General features: G+C 39.6%; 1 long non-coding RNA gene across 1 annotated transcript in view; it reads right to left on the reverse strand.

Moving 5' to 3' along the window:
* The window catches only part of LOC147578658 (uncharacterized), a 54,978-nt gene extending 37,343 nt beyond the window's left edge, over positions 1–17,635 (reverse strand). The window contains exon 1 of the long non-coding RNA XR_015254326.1: positions 17,393–17,635. This is a non-coding gene — a long non-coding RNA (uncharacterized LOC147578658). The remainder of the gene's footprint in view (positions 1–17,392) is intronic.
* Positions 17,636–18,998: the final 1,363 nt, after the last annotated feature.

The following is an 18,998-nucleotide window of genomic DNA, read 5'->3' on the forward strand; positions in this document are numbered from 1 at the left end:
CACTTCACCAATCCACAAACCCTTTAACTACCCCTGAAATATGGAGATATTTCCCGACATCTCCACAAATATAACAGAAAGCTTTTGTGGTCTCACGTAACCAAACTTATAACCATACGCACGCCTCGTGTGACCAAGAAAATCACTCATCTCTCTAGAGTGTCCGATTCAGGATTCTTTGCAATAGACCACAGTACATGGAATTTGAAGACTAAATGCTGGTGCTAAGGACTTCAGGGGCAGCAGGCACATACACAAAAGCAATGAAAGCCATGCCAAATTTTATTTAGTGCTTTATCTTTTCAAGTGTATACTTGTTTACTCATTTTTAAAGACTCTAAATTTTGCTTGCTCTCTGGAGGGAACATGTGGCTATTTCCCCTTGGTCTCACAAGAGTTCTGCATAAACATGATTTAAAACAAAATTTAGTAATATAATTATGAGGTCATAAACCATATATATTCTTAATGAATCCTACATAAATCCAGGAAGCAGCAATAAGCAGTTTTATCCTTGATTATTATTAATAACAACCCTATAGCTTTAAAGTGCGTTTGCATAGTGTATTAATATCTTCTGTGCACCTCCTTGGGTTTCTCTTTATCTCACCTATCCAGACACCAAATTGGCCACTTGGTTTGTGAAAGATCTGGTCAGTGCTCCACAGGTGTATCTAGACAGCACTTTGCCTCAGAACCCCATCTCTTGCTTCCCACTGTGTTGAAACCTCATGTTGGGGACAGGGAAGGAACCTACCGTCAACTCACATATGTACAATCCAGAATATGGGGGAGTTAACACCCGGTATTTGCTTCCTGGAGCCACCATAGTAAAATACCATAGACTGGGTCGCTCAAATAATGGAAATGTATTTTCTCAAAGTTCTGGAGGCTAGAAGTCTGAGATCAAGGTGTGCACAGACTGGCGTATCTCTGTCCAATCTTCCTCTTCTTGTAAGCATGCCAGTCAGACCAGATTAGAGCCTGCTCTAAGAGTCTCACTTTGACTTAATCACTTTTAAAGGCCCAATCTCCACATATAGTCATTTTCACAGGCACTGGGGCTTAGGGTTTCGACATATAAATTTGAGAGGAATACAATTCAGTCTATAACACACCCCATGGGGGACTAACGGAGGAAGGAAACTGATTAATTAATTCTTTTCTCATTCTTCCTCTAGGAAGATGTTCCTGATTCACATTTCACGTGAAGGCTTTCAAACAGGACTTGGTGATCAAGCAAGCAGGCACTTATAGCAATGGCCTACTAGCAACTCATCTTTGTGTTGACTCTACTTCCTCCTATTCCTCAGTACTTCCAGTTCCCAAGATCACAAATTCCAAAAAAACTTGCACTGAGGCTCTGCTTCCTGGAGAGCTCAGGCTAAGACCCATAACAAGAACCATGACAATTATGTCTTCCTATTATTGCTTCACAAACAAAGAAACAAGAGAGTCAGAGGAGAGTCACAGTTAGTGAGCTACAAAGTGAGAACTCTGACTTAAATCTTTTGATACCCAATCCTGCATTACTTCTCAGGTATCATAATATCTCCTAGCAATATCTATGCATAATCAGATAAATTTAAGCCATTTTCCCTACCAATTTTTAAAACTGTTAAAATGTACGAGAGATAAGAGTAAATAATCTACCTCCCTATTTTTAAATGCTATTTTTTCCTCTTTCCCCAAACCTAACAGTTTGATATTTCTTTTTCAAAGCTTACCTATATCTGAAATTATTCTTTTTTTCAATAGAAATTATATACGTTACAATCTTTATTGGTACTATCATAAACTATATTTTTCCAAGCAAACCACATCTCACAGTCAAATTAGGGAGGCTCTTATATCTTAATCAAAGCTTAACAGTTTAATCGTTCATTAAATATGAGAGTAATTTAGTGTCCTACTATGCAATCATTATTGTTTCCTGAAAATCTGATGTGATGAGGTATAATAATGCATACTGAAATATTGCCTGTGGAAGGTTATTTATTATTTCTCCTAGCTAAAAACATTCATAACTGAAATTTATTGGTCCATACTCCCTTCATTATAAATATTTTATGTTCTGCCTCAGGGATCCATGTCTTAGCATTTAAATGTCTCAATCTTGTGTCAGTAACAGGAAGAACAAGTTCACTGGGTGGAATTTTTGCCCTTTACTTCAGAATGTTACAATAATAATAGGCTATAAATATGTTATAATTATGCCTTTGATCACTGCTGTAGTTTTCTCGTCTGAATGAATTAAATTCAAAACTAAAGCTGAGCAGCTCAACAAAAATGACAGTAGTTCTCTTAAACTAAGATTTTACTGAAAGCCGTATTAATATAATGAAAATATTAGACTGGCCAGGATAGTAAACCATTTTTCCTATTCTACCTTAATGTGAACTAGCACCTGTGCTCATCACCACTTTTACACATCAATAGCGATTTACATTTATCTGAGGCTTTACATTGTTAGGTGATCCTGATCACCACAACAGCCTTTAAGGTACTGAGCAGTTGTAAAAATCTCCAGTGTTCAAATGAGAAAACTGAGATTCAGGAATTACATATGTACCATTTTTGTTTTAATTTTTTGAAATTTTAATCATGAGATACAGGAAAATTGCACAACAGTGTGAATTTTACTCCTCTGTTTTCTGCAGAGGTAGGAGGTGAGGTTGTGGAGAAGGGTATATCTGAGAGGAGAGGACAGGAGTAGGTGACAAAACAGCAAACGACAGGTAATCCTGGTTGGAAGAATAGGGATGTGAGACTGAGGGAAGGTCCTGCATCACTTAAATTCTCCCAGATGTATCTCCCTGGGTAAGGCCTACAGGTTAACTGGGAGGTGCCTAGAATTGCTGTCGTCTTCTTGGAAGTCCCAGCCAGCTATGGGACCAAGAGTTGCCCTCACTGATATAAGGCTTGTTATGTCACATTCGTTCATGAATTTATTAGACCATACTTGTTAATCAGAAGACACTTCCAACATCTTTATCTCACTAGTTCTCTTCTAAATAAATTCTGGACATAAACTATTGAGACCACCCTACACAAGGGAACACACAGAAGGAAGAAAAACTGAATTTCATCTCAGTGAATATTGAAAGGAAAATTGTATCCTGGTGTTAAGTTATCCATATAGGAAATACCTGAAGAAAGGGCTAGCCTTTCAGTGTATATAAACATGTTGACAGGGAAAATTCCTGAATAAGTATTATGTAATTTGAGGGGAGGTGATTTTTGATAGTTTGGATCCAGGGTTTCGTGAGCACTGAATTTTTCTGGGCAATACTGTGAGTCTACCTGTCCTCAAAAGTATTCCTTGAAACAATGGTACCTCTAGATGTACACAGGTTTACATGAAAAGAGTATGCTGTGATCACATTGTCAAATGCTGATTCCATGAAACATTCTGTTGACAAAGCAAGGTTGAGTTTCTTGCTTACCATGGGAAGAAAAATAGCTGCTTTTAACAGTCTTAGTAGCATCTCAAAGTGGGGAGGACAAAGTAGAGATATGAGATTTGGGGAGTCTGGTTAAAGGGGGGTCTGACTAGGACTGCAAAAGGTTCATCATATAATAGGATTGGTTAACACAGCATGGATTTGGTTTCAAAGAGACTCTTGAAGAGTAAACTCTCTTTTGATGCTTTATTATCCGAGAAAGGATATTTCACTGATGAGGATAAATGAAGTATTTCTATAAAAATGGATTTTCTTGGAGTTCCTAAAATTAATAATCATTTTTTTTTGCAACTTTAACTTACTGAACAAGTTTCCTGAAGAGTGAAACCACCTAATAAAGATAGCCATAGTAAAGTCATGTTAGAGTATAGACAATAAGTTAGTAGCTGTAAATGGTTTTGGTTCTCAACATAAATTTGTTAATCCCTGGGTTAAACAAAGCTAAGCAAATATTTTTACAGTGGTACTTTTCAAAGATTTTTTATTATGTGAATGCACATGTAATTTTAAAGGAAGGAGTATATAATAAATATTTCTATTTTATTCTGAAAATAAAATCTGCCAGGACTAGTATCTCATAAAATATAATTGCAGAAATAGTGACCAAGACTTTAGTACAGTCATTAAAAAAATGTAAATATTGGGGCGCCTGGGTGGCGCAGTCGGTTAAACGTCCGACTTCAGCCAGGTCACGATCTCGCGGTCCGTGAGTTCGAGCCCCGCGTCGGGCTCTGGGCTGATGGCTCAGAGCCTGGAGCCTGTTTCCGATTCTGTGTCTCCCTCTCTCTCTGCCCCTCCCCCGTTCATGCTCTGTCTCTCTCTGTCCCAAAAATAAATAAAACGTTGAAAAAAAAAATTAAAAAAAAAAATGTAAATATAAAATCCAAATAGAGGAGTAACTATAATCTCAATTTGGCATTTCCCTGCACACAGGCACGAATGTCTTTTTTTTTTTTTTTAATGTTTACTTATTTTTAAGAGAGAGAGAGAGAGAGACAAAATGGAGCAGGGGAAGTGCAGAGAGAGAGAGAGGGAGACACAGAATCTGAAGCGAGCTCCAGGCTCTGAGCTGTTAGCACAGAGCCTGACGCAGGGCTTGAACTCACAGAGGGTGAGATAATGACCTGAGCTGAAGTCAGAAGGTTAACTGACTGAGCCACCCAGGTACCCCCAGGCATGAATGTCTTAAGCAGCCAACACAAAAGCACCCAGAGATGAAATTCAGTTCCTGAGTTAAAGCACAATCAGAATGCATCAGTAACTGAAATAAAGGCTCAAGGCACCAGTGGCTTGAGGAGGAAAGTGAAGCAGATGATATAAAAAAAAAGAGGAATCCTTCCAAAAGACATAGTTGCTTAGCTAATAAAAAGAGTCATGGATCTTTTTTATGCCTGCAATTTACCCTACAGTGTCAATATTGAATTGTTACACAGAAATAACACTCTTATTAGATGCTACTCTTCTAGGAGGTAAGAAACACTGCTTACTAAAAGTAAACAACAGTTAAAATAGCATTTTATCTTCATGCACACATAATTTGAATGGTCATACAGAGTTTTGATATTTTCTATTAATCCACAGAAAAGTATAGCTACTATCAGTAACAGGACATCTACTTAGTCTGGGATTGGTAAATACCACTGCAAGATGACATTCTTCATTTGATAGTGAAAGTATCAGTCACACTGTTTTGACATTATTTGAAAAAGCAACTAAGTGAGGACCTTTAGAGAAACAGTAGAGGCAGTAAAGCAAATTTAAAATATCAACTGGGGCGCCTGGGTGGCGCAGTCGGTTAAGCGTCCGACTTCAGCCAGGTCACGATCTCGCGGTCCGTGAGTTCGAGCCCCGCGTCAGGCTCTGGGCTGATGGCTCAGAGCCTGGAGCCTGTTTCCGATTCTGTGTCTCCCTCTCTCTCTGCCCCTCCCCCGTTCATGCTCTGTCTCTCTCTGTCCCAAAAATAAATAAAAACGTTGAAAAAAAAAATTTTTTAAATATCAACTAAAGCCCCTCCCCCGCTTGTGCTCTTCCCAAAATAAATAAATATTTTTTTTAAAAAAAAGGAGGGAGCACCGAGATGGCTCAGTTGATTGAGCATCTGACTTCAGCTCAGGTCATGATCTTGCAGTTCCTGAATTCAAGCCCCACATTGGGCTCCTTGCTGTCAGCCTGTCAGTGCAGAGCCCACTTCGGATCCTCTGTCCCCCTTTCTCTGCCCCTCCCCAGCTTGTGCTCTCCAAAAAATCAGTAAATATTTAAAATATCAACTAAAATATTTAAATTAATTATATATTAACTTGGGTCGGTGGCGGGGGGGGGGGGGGGGAAGATAGGCTTGGTTTTTATGCCAGGAAATACTGAGTCAATTCCAGGAGATACTGAGATGATTCCAGGAGTTCACATAAATGTAATTCTGACTGTGCAGTTGCAAATGAAGCCACAGAGGAAGAAAAAGTCCAGATATCCTACAGAAACCAATGTGGTTGCTGAGCTCAGATTTTAAAGGGACATATATAAAGTCCAAACACCATTGGCCCTTTTCATGGCTGTCCTGAGCAAGGTGATGTATGCAATTCAACAACTGCCAAGAAAGCATGGAAAAGTAATTCAGATCTTTACAGAAGTCTCTTAAGAGATGCTATATAAAAATACCATATACCTTCTCTTTACTCCTCACCCATTTTCATGGCAGGTGCTTCCCTAACACTAAACATCTTTCTGGATTCTTTCCTTTAACTGTTCCCTAAAACCTTCCATTTTTAGTCCAAACTCAAATGCCTATAACCACTTATTTTTCTAGGGCTTTTTCTGTTAAAAATCAATTTGGTCTTTCTCTGTTCCAAGGACCCAAATCAAAATGTAAAAGCCTAGCCCTAAAGATCAAAAATAATAAAGAATTCTTCTCTCTTAGAGCTATAGGGAAGTGGGAGGCTGACCAAAGTCTCTAAATATTTATGTTAATATCTTTGTTTTCTCAACATTTTCAAAAGATGAGATAAAAAAAAAAAACATACCTAAGAATTCCTATTAGAGAGTGGCACAGAATCAATAGATTATGGAAGTCTATGACACCAGATAAACTGGTTTGCCAATGAATCAGTCAATCAATCAAATAAGCTTTTTTATCCTTTGATCAGAGCAAGTAGAAGGTAAGGAATAAAATGTGCTCTGTTTGAAATCATTAATGACTAATGACAAAAAAGAAAAAAAACTTTTGTTTGTATTGAAAAAAGATAAAACATTGATAGGGAATTCATTGGAGTTTCAATGCAGGAAAGATAGGTTAGCTTCTGGTCTTGAATTATCTCAAAAGGTCTCTAAGGAACTTGCAAACTAGATCATTAAAGCAAACATTGGCAGTGAACTTTCAGGGGCTGTCAAGAACGATAAAGGGTAATAAAACTGGTGATAGGCAAATGCCAATGAATTTTGCAAACTGGGATGAAAGGAGATTTGAAAATTTAGAGATAAGAGTTACACTGATTTCATTAGCTAAGATTTTAAAACTTTTTATAAAAGACTATGTTCAGAAAACCTAAAGAAGCCATGATTAGTAGGAGCCAATAAATCATACTCTTCTAATTTCTTTCTTTATAGTCAGGGTCCTGGCATGGAACACACACAACCAGAGGGACACTCAAGAAAATTCATAAAGGAGCCTCTTCGAGAGCATGGGGTAGGGTTAAAGGAAGGAAGTTTAGAGGGACAATGAAGCAGCTATGGAGAACTAGTACCATCCCATGCAGGACTGGCTACACAGTTTGCAGGACCTAGGGCAAAATGGAAATGCAGAGCCCTTTATTTATAATTTATTAAGAATTTCAAGACAGGGACCAAAGAGCATCAAACCAAGCACAGGGCCCTCTTGACCACACAGGTTGCAAACCTTCTGCAACCCTCCCTGACCCTTAGATTTCAAGCACAAAGGAGGGAAACACATAGGAGGACCTGCAGAGAGTTATAGTTGTATCTTTAGCTGAAGGAGAGGAATTGGTAGAAAAACTGAGCCACTTATACTAAGCCACTGATTACTGTGACTGTAAAGAGAGGGATCTGGAAAAACACATACCTTAATCTCATTATTTTCCTGCCCTTTTACAATTCCTGCCTGAATAGGACGATGGAATCTAGTCAATATAATGCTTCCAGGGGCACGAAGCAGGGTGGAGAGTGAGTTGGAAGAGTCAGGAAGAATATCGTGCACACCTTTATAAAGGGACTATGCCATTACATCTGTAAAACCTGGTAACCTTAGTCTATAAGGACTTTAGGAAGGTGTTTGACACAAGTTCTCAGGAACTCCTTTTGGACAATATGGAGAAATATGGTCTAGAGCAAAGATAATTATATGAATCAATAATAGGTCAAACAAATATATCTAAAGTCTACTGAAAATTAGACAAATGAAAAGCTAAAGGGAATTGTATGTGCATCACAGTTCCTTTACCTGCTCCTATTCAGTTCACTTTTACTATTGATTTACAAATATAGAACTGCTTATCAAAGCCTGATTTACAGATTGCTGAGTGGGGCAGTGACTAACCAGGATGAAAGGATTAGAATCCAGAAAGGATCTTGACATGGGATGAAAAAAAACTTGGCCAATGGAGCAACTGAATAAATCTCATAGTAGTAAATCTTGGGATTTGCTCTCAAGTTCAAAAAGCCAATGGCACAGGTTTGGCACAGAAGAGACAATACGGATCAAAGGCAAAGTCAAGGTGAGTCATGAGTGTGATGGATTCTCCAAAAAGGAGATTAGGTTTTGGGCAGCATTAACTGAACAAAAGAAGTGATAATCCAAGCCTGGAATTACGTTTATCAAACCACACCCAGAGGTGCACCTGGGTGGCTCAGTCGGTTAAGCCTCTGACTCTTGGTTCCAGCTCAGGTCTTGATCTTGTGGTTTCATGAGTTCGAGCCCCTTATGGGGCTCTGTGCTGGCAGTGTCCATCCTGCTTGGGATTCTCCCTCTCTCCCTTTTTGCCCCTCCCCCCGCTCATGTTGTTTCCATCTCAAAAATAAATAAACTTAAAAACTACACCTGGAAATTTTGGTTTATTTTGAATGTCATATGTGGCTTGTGATGTACTCTGAGAAGAGGACAGGAGAAAAGACTTAGGATCAACTAAAACTAGGACCAACCACAAAAACTGATCTGGCTTTAGTAACTGATGTAAATGACAAGTTAAATGTGACAGTATTGAAATTATTGAAATTTTCTTTGATCAGCAAAGAAAATAAAAGCAAAAATCATAGATGAAATCGAAGATATGTATGAGTAGATGAGGCAACTCTTGCCTCCTCAGTTCCTCTTCCTGAATTTGCAGAGTTAAGAATCCACCCCAAAAGAAGACCCTAGAACCAAAGGCTCACCGCCTTTTAGAAGGGAAGCGGAGAATTTTCCCACAGGGATTCACTTTATTATCATATAAAGAAATTCTTGTTAGGCCACAGTTACATACTTCTGAATTCTCTTTCTTATTGTGTCACTATGCCTATTTGAAGAAAAAGCCATGTACTAACACAGAACATAAATTATGCCTTAGTAGTAATAATTGAAGAGATTGAGGGCTAATAACAAAAGACCACTCAGGAGAGTAATGGTATCCAAACTGTATCCAAATATATTAAAGACTGCCATATGGTAGAATAATTACCACTGTACTTTACTAGCTTAAAGTATAAAACAAGACCTTTTTTTCTTTTAATCAGAGAGAGAGATGTCGTTAATGGTCAAATTTTCTGAAGACAAAATGAACTGCCTTGGAAAGCAGAAGGTTCCCCGTAACTAAAAGTGAATGCCATAGTAACACTGCCTAGATTACTCTTTAGCAATGTGTTATTTAGGCAGTTCCAGCATTAGATGGATGTTTAAAGTGTTTTTAAAAATCATTTATATAGTTCATTCTTTCATTCAGTAACTATTTATTGAAAACTAGCCATATACACAACATGGTCCTAAGAACTGAGGATACAACAAATAGAAATAAGCCATTTCCTCATGGAGCTTAAATTCTAATGGGATAGGTCGATAATAAATAATTACTGAAATGTCACAGAGTAGTGGTAAATGTGGTGAAAGTAAGTAAAGTAGGGTAAGTAGCTCAGGAGAGAGAAGAGAAAGAAGAATGGAGAGGATGGTCAGGAAAGGCCTCTCTAGCCAATGAACTCATTTCTTTATCTACTAAACTTCTCTAAATCTCTAATTGTGGTCTCTTCTCAAGGATCTTATCATTTTTCTTCCTTATGTTAATTACCCTCAAAATGGTTTAATCTTTAACTCCTAAATGGAAAATAACTTTAACTTTTAAACCCAGAAGAACTTAGTAGTAAATCTATTATAGTGTAATTTACAAGCAGGATGTGCCCAATACTTACAATTTCAATTAGACCCATGATGTGGGCATCTTCATACATCTTGTACACAGTATACTCCTCTTTCCTGACCAAGTAATATTTTGTAATATTTGGGCTCAGATCTGTCTTAATAATCTCAAATTGTTATTTCTTTGAGGAGGGGGAACAAACATTTGTTTATGTCTGTTGCCCATCTCCCTTTCATCTATGTCATTCTATTTATTCTATGAATAAATAAAATTTCCTGATAATGAATTGGAAATTTTAAGTTCATGACACAGAAGGAATTAAGATATTTCGATGCCAACATTTAATCAAATCTACTATTGGACAAAGGTAAGAAAATAAAGCAGTGTTATACTCCAAGCTTCAAAGTTAAGAGGAAGACAAAACAATTGGATTATAGACCCAAATTAGACACATACACAAAAATATCTTGTGGCCTTAATTTTTTTCTTTTTATTTCTGTTTTCCTTCCTTTCTTTCCTTCTTTCCTTCCTTCCTGCCTTTCTTCCTTCTTTCTTTCATTTTTAACTACTATTTTTAAATAGCTGAAGTACAGGGAGGTATTTGGAAGGTCAGAGGGTTGAAAAGATCACTAGGACAAAAAAAAATTCTGTTAATATAATGTGCTAACAAGTTGTTATACAGTGTACTGAGGTTAAAATCACCTTAGAGAACATTTACTTTTCCTAATACCTATGGCATCAATAACACCTTGCAGAAATAGTCCTAGTGAGGTAAAATTAATTGTACAAGATCATACACTTACTCTTACAATAAAATAATTAAACAAATGGCATTCAGTTCAAGATAGGAGAACCGCATAATTCTCTATTTTTCTCTTGCTCCTGGTCACACTGAAGTTACAGGGGAAAAAATTTAAATAAAAATTAGCAGTACTGGAAAAAAAGAGATTCCGATGACATCTGGAGAAAATACTAGAAGAGAAAAAGCAGACAACATCTGATCATTGGGGAAATCACAGCAGGGAAACTATGGTCTCAAATATCCTAAATAGAATGGAAAAGGAGTCTGATCTTCCAAGGGATTCTCAAAGGTTCTCCATGCTCAGAGTTACAATTACAAACAGCACAACTAGACTGAACAAAAATATCAGAGTAATTAATTATATAATCACACTGGAAAAAGGCATGACAACTAACTCTTACTCCTCTTCCTTAGGAATATGGAACAAATAGCGATGGCCCAAAGATAAAACCTAAGAGCTCTTCACATATCTGTACAGTCACATTCCTGAAGTTTCTGGCTCCTCTCACTGCTTCCTGACATGGATGAAATACCACACTGCAGGATTTCCCAAGCAGTAGCTAAATGGTCTAGATAACCCAACCCAGTTATAGAGGAGTTAAAGTTCTATGGGATAAATTCTAAGCAATGGCAGACAGGATGTGGGAGGGTACAAAGCAAGAAATAAGTCCTCCTTCTTCACTCCTTGGGATGGACTTGAGTTTGAATTTGGGGCAAGTAAGCACAACTGTCTTGCAAACTACTGTGTTTTACTGTGATTGGTTGTGAGGTACAGCTGGAATGATAACATTTTACCATTAATTATTCCTTATTCCCTCCTGTTCTGCTTCCCTTTTCCTTTATTCTCACAGCCCAGGCATTGAACTTCTCAAATAAAGAGCATCAGCACTTAATCGTTTGCTCAGGCTATTTTTCTAAGGAACATTCTTAGTTAAATTGCTCCCCTCCACTGAAGATATATTTACATCTTAACCCCCAATATCTCAGAATATGACCTTATTAAAAATGGGGTCATTGCAGATATAATTAGTTAAGAGAGGTCATGCTAAAGTGGGGTTAGCCTTTAATCCAATATTACTGATATCCTTATAAGAAGAGGAGATGAGACACAGACACACAGGGAGAGTATCTCATGAAGACTTAGAAATTGGAGTTAACCTTGCCACAAGCTAAGGAACTCATGGGCCAACCAGAAATTAGAAAAGACAAGAAAGGATCTTCTTTTAGTTCAGAAGGAGTAAGCGCTTATCAACACCTTGATTTTGAACTTCTAGCTTCTAGAACTGGTAGATAATAAATTTCTGTTGTTTCAAGCCATTCAGTTTATGGTAATTTGTTATAGCAGCCTCTGAAAATTAATATAAGGGTTCAAACAATTAGTACCAGAAATTGTTCTAGAACACAGATCTTTGGGATAGGATTTTGGAGTTAGATGCTCATCTGCCTGAAAGCAAGAGAGACACAATTGCTGGTGTTAAGTATGACCCTGATAACTCATGGCAAACAATGGCATCACAATTAAACTTTCATCAGTGGTTAATTGGCTTGAGGTAGAGGTGGAAGAAGGGGGCCACGTATCTGCAGTGTTTAATCACTGTGGAGAAAATGACAGATAAAAAGATAGTGAAACAAGCTTTTAACAAGGCCAGATAACTTTTAAAAAGAAAATGATAGACCCAAGGCAGTTAATTACTAACTTAAAGCATTCTCAGAACCCAGAGGGCTTCTGTGGCACCCTTAAAGGAGATTCTCATCTTTTGAAGCCTCAGGACAGACTGGTGAAAATCAAGAACAGAATTTGATGATAACAATGTTAGAACTGCAAAGGAAACTAATTGTACAGCCTCAGGAGTTTTCCCATGTCAAAGCCAGGACTCTGATAGAAAAGAAAAGATTGAGAGAGACCCTTAGATCTGGCATGAGGACACTTGGGAGGATAAGCTTAGGAATCTTGACTCCTGAACTCTCCAAAGGTCTCCTGGCTGATAGAAGCAGCCTTATCTTCCTCACCAGACCAGGACAGCCTCTGCTTGCCTTGGGACTATTTAATGACTGCACTGAAACTGGAAATTTGCAACACCCAAAGATTTGCCCTCAGAGTTTCTCACTGCTTCTAGAGCAATAACCAAGTCAGAACTTAGCACAGTTGATTACAGAAATGCAGTACCAGCTGTCATGTTAAAGGCATTTCAGGATCTAACTAATAATATATATCAGCTGGGAGCAGATCTTGAGAGAGTTAAATGGAGACAAGAGTGGAGTTTGGAGTTTCGGATGGGGAGAATTCAATGACATGGTCCTGACCCAAGACCTGTATTCAATGTTATGCCTTCTTCTTTTTTTAACATTTTCTTTCTTTCTCTCTTTCTTTGAGAGGGAAAGAGTGTGCGTGCAGTGGGAGAGGTGTAGAAAGAGAGGGAGAGAGAGTCCCAAGCAGGCCTCAGCATTGTCAGCACAGAACCTGACTCAGGGCGATCTCCCTGAGATCATGACCTAAACCAAAATCAGGAATCCAACTACCAGACTGAGCAGCCCAAGTGCCCCTGAGCTCTTTTCATTCTTTCCTTTCTCATTACCTTTCTCCCTATTATCATTTAAATTATCATTGTTAGGATATGTAAATAAATTATAGTCTGTCCATTCAATGAAATTCTATTCAGCCATATAAATGAATAAGCTATAAGACATAGCAAACGTGGAAAGATATGCTTTAGACACCAGAATGTACCACCAACTCCATTCGTTTCAATAGAATCTGTGTCCTAGCTGTTAAGGTGGTAATTGGTTGGGACTGTACTTACTAATAAATTAGCCCACCAGCTTTTCCGGGAAACTCTGTTTTCTAAGGAACTTGATTCAAGGTAGATGTTTGTAATATAAGGTTACATGAAAAAAGTTAGTTATAAGATATTACGGAGATGACAAATTTAATGTGACAAAATGTATAAGTATATACATATTGAAAAATATGGTTTGAAAAGGTAGAAAAAGAAGTCTCAGTGGATATACCTCCAATTCTTGAAAATGAGTAGAAGACTTTGATTATTTCAAAAAATTTTTTTAATGTTTGTTTATTTTTGAGAGAGAAAGAGAGACAGAGTATGAGTAAGGAAGGGGCAGAGAGAGGGAGACAAGAATCTGAACCAGGCTCTGGGCTGTGAGCTGTCAGCACAGAGTTCGACAAGGGGCTCAAACTCATGAACCACGTGATCATGACCTGAGCAGAAATCAGACACTTAACTGACTGAGCCACCCAGGTGCCCCTGATTGCTTATTTATACTTCTCTATTTAAAAAATTTTAAGGTCATCTATTATATTATATTCATCTATTATATTTACAATTTTAAAGAATACTAAAAAAGAAAAAATATAAAATATGCTGATATGATGGCATACTACTTTAAACTGAACATGTTGCATATTTTCATATTATTGGTAAATAATTTTAAGAATCAGAAGCAAAACAGTTGAAAAATGGTCATTATTGGAAAATGAGTTACATAAAGTAAATGTTCACATCTTTTTCTATGTGCTTAACATTCACTAGTCCTAAATTGATATGTTTCCGTACTTATAATAGGGAATACAATACAAATAAATGTTTTTCAAAGTTGTATTTATACAATACAAAAGGAAATGCAAATCTATCAGTTAACAGATTTAAAAAAAATTTTTTTTAAATATTTATTTATTTTTGAGACAGAGAGAGAGAGCATGAACGGGGGAGGGTCAGAGAGAAAGGGAGACATAGAATTGGAAGCAGGCTCCAGGCTCTGAGCTGTCAGCACAGAGCCTGACGCGGGGCTCAAACCCATGGATTGTGAGATCATGACCCAAGCCGAAGTCGGACGCTCAACCGACTGAGCCACCCAGGCACCCCAACAGATTTTTTTAAAAATCAATGTGAATAAACAAACAAGTAGATGAAAACTCCTTTTAAAAATGTAACTGAGACAATATTTATTGCAGTTGTGCTCTGAATAAGAGTATTTCACTTGTTGTCTGAAGACAGAGCCAAACTCTTTATCTTTGAAAAAAAAATTAAGCTCCTTAAGAAAAAACACTGAAATTGATCTCTTTGGTATAATCTGATAAGATTAAAATTATAATTTTCTGTAATTAAAATTTAGGCATATACAAACTATTGTGATATCCTAATGAATATAATACTTCTTTAGCTATCCATACGTATGTGTTTTTAAGATGCATTATAGGGGCCTCTTTACGATACCATCATAAGTTGGCTTAAAAATAATTTTCTTCATTTTATGCTGAAAGTGAGAAAATCTCCCACAGAAAGGGTAGCATGTTTATAAAATAACAGAATATTAACAGAAGGTGCTTATATAAGTTATTCTAAATTGCTTTTAATGCTATTATTTAGTTATTATCTTTAAAATGCAAAATACACTTAAGCCACTTTATTTTCTTTTTTTTTTTTTTAATTTTTTTTTTTTTCAACGTTTATTTATTTTTGGGACAGAGAGAGACAGAGCATGAACGGGGGAGGGGCAGAGAGAGAGGGAGACACAGAATCAGAAACAGGCTCCAGGCTCTGAGCCATCAGCCCAGAGCCTGACGCGGGGCTCGAACTCCCGCACCGCGAGATCGTGACCTGGCTGAAGTCGGACGCTTAACCGACTGCGCCACCCAGGCGCCCCAAGCCACTTTATTTTCATAAAATAAAATTTTCAGTTATGCACTGCTGAATAATTTCTATTTGATTTTTTGGCAATTAGAATAGATCATTGATTTTAGGGGTCCAAAAGTAAATTGCTAGGCCAACATAGACTATACTTTTGTTTGTAGTGAAGGTAAGAGACTTTGAAGACACTAGAGAAGGAAACTGATTACTCACACATTGCTTGTGGGAATGTAAAATGGTGCAGTCACTCTGGAAAACATTCTTGGCATTTCATAAAGCACTAAATTTGCAACCATCAAAACTCAGTGATCACAATTGTAGATCTACCCCAGAGAAATGAAAACCTAGGTTCTTGCAAAAACCAGTACAGGAATGTGAACAGTAGCATGTTTTTTCATAGTCCAAAACACGAGATAACCTCTATATCCTTCTAAAGGATGAACAGTTAGGGGCGCTTGGGGGGCTCAACTGGTGGCTCAGGCTAAGGGCTAAGCATCGAGCCTGCCTTGGATTCTCTCTCTCCCTCTGTCTCTGCCCCTCCCCTGCTCATGCATGTGCATAAACACACACTCTCTCTCTCTCAAAATAAATAATCATTTAAAAAAGGGGGTTGGGGCGCCTGGGTGGCGCAGTCGGTTGAGCGTCCGACTTCAGCCAGGTCACGATCTCGCGGTCCGTGAGTTCGAGCCCCGCGTCGGGCTCTGGGCTGATGGCTCAGAGCCTGGAGCCTGTTTCTGATTCTGTGTCTCCCTCTCTCTCTGCCCCTCCCCCGTTCATGCTCTGTCTCTCTCTGTCCCAAAAATAAATAAATGTTGAAAAAAAAAAAATTAAAAAAAAAATAAATAAAAAATAAAAAAGGGGGTTAAAAAATAAGTAAATAAAGGTGGATGGTTAAACTGACTGTGGCAATTCATACCATAGGATACCATTCAGCAAATAAAAAGGAGACAAAGTATTGATATATTTGTACACTGGGGTACTCACTTCCCAATACAGAAAACAGGTGGTTAGGGTTTATATAGTGGACACTCTGAATGAATCTCCAGAGAATGATGTTGAAGGAAAAATTTAATTCCCCGAAGATATATACCGTACAATTTGCATTTATACAGAATTCTTGAAATGGCAGAACTCTGGAATGGGGAATAGCTTAGTAGTTGCCAAGCATTAGGGGAATGGGACATAAGGGAGGTGATATAGTGATGAAAAGGCAATGAGAAGGATCCTTGCAGTGAGGAAACGGGCTGTATATACAGTATATGGAGGTCTGGATCCTGGTTTTTATACTGTATTACAATTTTCCAAGACATTATCCATGGGGGAAAGTGAGTAAATGGTACGTGATAATACCTCTGTATTATTTCTTACAAATGCATGAGAATCCACAATGAGAGGACAGCAATATTTTAATGAAAAGAAAAAAGAATAGAGTCGAACCCTCTAATAGTTGAAAAGGGCCTGAGTATTCTGACAATCCCTGCTTGGATATCTTGGTGGTAGATCAGTCCCCATGGAGGTTCTCCCTTGGGAATATCATCTCTCCCCCCAGTGGGGACATTCCCCAAATGCCGAGAGTACCCGAGATGACTCAGAACAACCAAGACAGCAATAAAGTTCTCAAGCAGGGGTGGAAACGCATACAGAAAGCAAGAGCCAGATGCAAAGAGGAATCCCCAATGTGACAGTGGGCCCATTAGTGAGAGAGACGCTGATTAAAACAAACAAACAAACAAACAAACAAACAAACAAAACCAACCAACAAAACAAACAAAAAACCTGAGGTGGACGGGATGCGCCCAAAAGTGCGAACTGATAGCAGTCCAAACCTGAGGTGCTGGAAAGCACCCACAGCCTGGGATCCACTGAATGAGAGCACACACTCTATACTGCAGTGGGGTAGGTTCCCTCTGGGGTTTTGCACTTCCCCTCCGCCGGGTGGCGCTTGGTCTGGCACAGGAGCCTCAACGATTCAGAGGTCACGTTCTGGGCCACGTCAGCTTTGGCTGACGGGGGCCTCAGGACCCTGACCCACCACATCCCTTTTCCTTGCTGCTCAGGCCCCCAGTACCATGGACTAACCCGCCTAGCACACTTGCCCACCCACGCCCTGTCTTTCAGGTGCACTTCTGCCCTTCCCTTGACTTCTCCTACCTGCCCTGAGGAAAGGCTGAAGCTGGGCCATTGCCCTGCCCTCATTCACTGTGGCCTGTGAGCCTGAGAAGTCCTGCAGCTGCCGCACCACCAGTAAAGGGTCGTCACGAGCAACTCTGTCCAGCGGGCTGTATACAAGGACCTGGTGCTCCGACTGCCGATCCTCTCAGCCAGGCAGCTAGAGGCCAAAGGCATCCGAGATTGTAGCGGGACCAGCTGCTGCAGGGCGGTAGGTGGGGCCGCAGGCACCGCTGCACCAGAAGAGGCCGGCCAGTTCGGCTCCGCCCATCACCGGGCGCTCTTCCGCTTCCTCGCGCATGCGCAAGGTCCCAGTACATGAAGGATACCCTGGAGGAGCTGTGGTGTGGCAAGCGTACCTGGATGTGGGCCTCACATTCCTGACCCTGGGGCCTTTCCAGGTATGGCCAGGACTTCCAGAGGAGCTACCAGAAGGATCTGGAGAGGCTGTGATGGAGGCCAATCATCTTCACCTCGGCTGAGGCCAGAGGGTACAACTCGAATGCGCTGGACCTACACTTCTGCTTCCGGCATGCGGGGCAGCACAGTCAGCAAGAAGACGTGCCCTAGGACACGAGCGCACCATCGCCTCTCCTAGCTGCTGCTGGCTGGACCTCCTTTGCCGAGACCCGGTGGGCAGATGGATCAGAGATGGCTTTGCCAGCAGATAGCCAGGCTCAGTGGGCAGGAGGCAGCCCCAGGACAGGAGAGGTGACGCCGGCAAACGGGCCTTGACCTGGTTCTCACCATGTCCTCCTGCACCGGGGTAACCTCTGTGCCCTTTTCCCAGGTGCTACCACCAGGTTCCATTCTAGTGCCAGAGCCCCTATAGGCACTATAGTGTGGGCAATTCGCCAGTGATCCTTCAGTGTGAGAGGTGAGATATACTGGAGAAACAAGCTTGATGATTGCCCTTGAGCCGCATTTCACAAAGCCTGTACCCAGCACTGAAGCATAGGGTCCCCTTACGCTCCCCGGCACCCCTGTAGACCACGCAGACGCCAGTGAAGGCGCACAACGTATGACCTGAGTGCACCTAGAGACAAGGCCTGAATAGCCAGACCGAGACGTAGGCTTTTTCCCAACGTGGTCATTTGGTTGGATGGACTGCCCAATTGCTGTCACTCAGACCTGCCCTTCAGTAACCCTGCCATGGTGAGAGCTTTTTAGACTTCCTACTCTCACTAGTGAATAGCCTTATACATTCTTCATGCCAGAGCCTAACCCCATTTTTTTGGCGAGAGGGCAAAAACCCAGACCCATACACCATTCACCGCTGAGCATTTGTGCAGAAATCACTTCTAAATGAAAAAGTACATACATACACAAGGTTAAGCCTTATCTGAGTCTTCAAACAGTATTCTCCATAGACACACATCTCCCCAAAAAGTAACAAGTTTGATCCTTAAAACTTAACAAGACATTTCTATTAAGACTTCAATATCACCATTAGTTTTTAGATACACTTACAGAACTTAATCCCCAATGCTTTTAGCATAAGTTGTCTTGCATTTGCTTTAATTAAATTCATCTGTGCTTCAACATAACATTCATTCTTTAAAAAAAATTTCATTCACTAACACTAACA

This window comes from Puma concolor, chromosome C1, assembly GCF_028749965.1.
Source record: "Puma concolor isolate L17-30 chromosome C1, mPumCon1.1.hap2, whole genome shotgun sequence".
Classification (NCBI taxonomy): Eukaryota; Metazoa; Chordata; class Mammalia; order Carnivora; family Felidae; genus Puma; species Puma concolor.